Genomic DNA, 2,663 nt, shown 5'->3' on the forward strand with positions numbered 1-2,663 from the left:
GGATCATGTGCTGGGTTCATGTGTCATGTGTTTGGCTCATGTGTCGTGTTGGGCTCATGTGTCATGTGTTGGGATCATGTGCTGGGTTCATGTGTCATGTGTTGGGCTCATGTGTCATGTGTTGGGATCATGTGCTGGGTTCATGTGTCATGTGTTGGGCTCATGTGTCATGTGTTGGGATCATGTGCTGGGTTCATGTGTCATGTGTTGGGCTCATGTGTCATGTGTTGGGATCATGTGCTGGGTTCATGTGTCATGTGTTGGGCTCATGTGTCATGTGTTTGGCTCATGTGTCATGTGTTGGGCTCATGTGTCATGTGTTTGGCTCATGTGTCATGTGCTGGGCTCATGTGTCATGTGTTGGGCTCATGTGTCATGTGTTGGGCTCATGTGTCATGTGTTGGGATCATGTGCTGGGTTCATGTGTCATGTGTTGGGCTCATGTGTCATGTGTTGGGATCATGTGCTGGGTTCATGTGTCATGTGTTTGGCTCATGTGTCGTGTTGGGCTCATGTGTCATGTGTTGGGCTCATGTGTCATGTGTTTGGCTCATGTGTCATGTGTTGGGCTCATGTGTCATGTGTTTGGCTCATGTGTCATGTGCTGGGCTCATGTGTCATGTGTTGGGCTCATGTGTCATGTGTTGGGCTCATGTGTCATGTGTTGGGCTCATGTGTCATGTGTTGGGCTCATGTGTCATGCGTGTTCTGGCTCATGTGTCATGTGTTGGGCTCATGTGTCATGCGTGTTCTGGCTCATGTGTCATGTGTTGGGCTCATGTGTTGGGCTCATGTGTCATGTGTTGGGCTCATGTGTCATGCGTGTTCTGGCTCGTGTGTCATGTGTTGGGCTCATGTGTCATGCGTGTTGTGGCTCATGTGTCATGTGTTGGGCTCATGTGTCATGCGTGTTCTGGCTCATGTGTCATGTGTTGGGCTCATGTGTCATGCGTGTTCTGGCTCATGTGTCATGTGTTGGGCTCATGTGTCATGCGTGTTCTGGCTCATGTGTCATGTGTTGGGCTCATGTGTCATGCGTGTTCTGGCTCATGTGTCATGTGTTGGGCTCATGTGTCATGCGTGTTGTGGCTCATGTGTCATGTGTTGGGCTCATGTGTCATGTGTCATGTGTGTTCTGGCTCATGTGTATGCGTGTTCGGGCACACGTGTTTGAAGCTCTGCATCAGCTGCTCCACCGGCCCGCGCACCAGCCGGCTGTAGAACCGCACCACCTCCGCCAGACCGGCCGCCTGCTGACCCGTACAGCCCGGCTCAGGGGAGAAGGAGGAGCCCTGAGGGGAAGAGGAGCGTTACACACACACACACACACACACACGAGCAAACGTCCGCTGGCTCACCTGCCGCTCCAGAGCGCTCACGATCAGCCAGTGGTTCCTCAGGCTGTGCTCCAGCTTCTCCAGAACCCGGATCTGACAGGCGGAGGACGAGCTCTCCCTCACGCTCCTCAGGGACCGCAGCAGAGCCTCCAGGGCGTCCCGGACAAACGCCTGCTTCTGCTGGAACTGATGGGGGCGGCTCGTTATTGCTGTTAAAATCCACAACAGAACAATACTTTCCAAGCTTTATGCTGTGTTCACACCAAACGCGACTAGAGCGTCTAGCGCGAGTGATTTCAATGTTAAGTCAAATGAAAGGCGCGTTGACGCGCGCCTGGAGGTCCCGCGGCGCGGAAGGTGCGTTTCGCGCGGGGCGAATCCGCCTCATTCGCGCGTCCATTTCGCGCGAATGATGCAAATTGAGCGTCTTGCGCGATACGCGCGTTACACGCGAGTGGTGCTTTTGTGCATTTACGCGTTTGAAGCGAATTCGCGTTTGACGCCAGAGTTAAAAAATGTGAACTTTGGCGTCAATTCGCACCGCGTTAACCAATCAGGAGCCTGCTTGCTGCGGTCACATGGTAAAGTGACGTGATGAGAAACCCTGCATAAATTAAAAACACTACTATTGTGTCACAAAATGTAGTTTTAAGACTTTTTCAGGTGAGAATGTGGTTGTTTAAAGCTCAAATCTGTGGTTTATTTATAAAGAGAGCGCCTATTTAAAAAAAATAATCTTGTGTTTTTGGAGTTGTGAGCTCCAGTGGATCAGCTCAGCGCTCATTAACCCCAGCGAGAGCAGCCTTTCCTCAGCCAGTCCTTCTGGCGTCTGCCGCTGCTCTGATGGCCTGTAGTGGTGCATCTTGTGTGGATCTAACGGCCGATCTTTGCCCTCATGAATCTATAATTTGCTGTCTGCCAAATCGTTTTGACTGAGGGCAAAGAGAAGTTTCATAACTTTATTTTTTAAGAATATTTAAATATACATGTAGTGAAGATAATGTAGGAGTTGACTGGACCACATTTGTGTGGCTATTAATGATTAATATATATTTTTAATTAAAATAAAGAGGCAGAGTGGTGTTTTATGACATATTTCTCCTGGAGTGCCTTGAACGTGCGTCAATTTCGCTTCCAGCGCTCGATTTCTACGCGCGTCCAATTTGCCGCAGACGCACGAATGCATTCAAAATGTTTTCGCGTCAAACTAGACGCGGTAGACGCGATTTTGACGCTCTATTCGCGTTTGGTGTGAACGCAGCGTTAGAACAATATTCTGATCAACTACCGCCACAGATCACACACTATACAGCCAGAAGTGTTGGG

This window comes from Gobio gobio (assembly GCF_949357685.1).
Source record: "Gobio gobio genome assembly, chromosome: 8".
Classification (NCBI taxonomy): Eukaryota; Metazoa; Chordata; class Actinopteri; order Cypriniformes; family Gobionidae; genus Gobio; species Gobio gobio.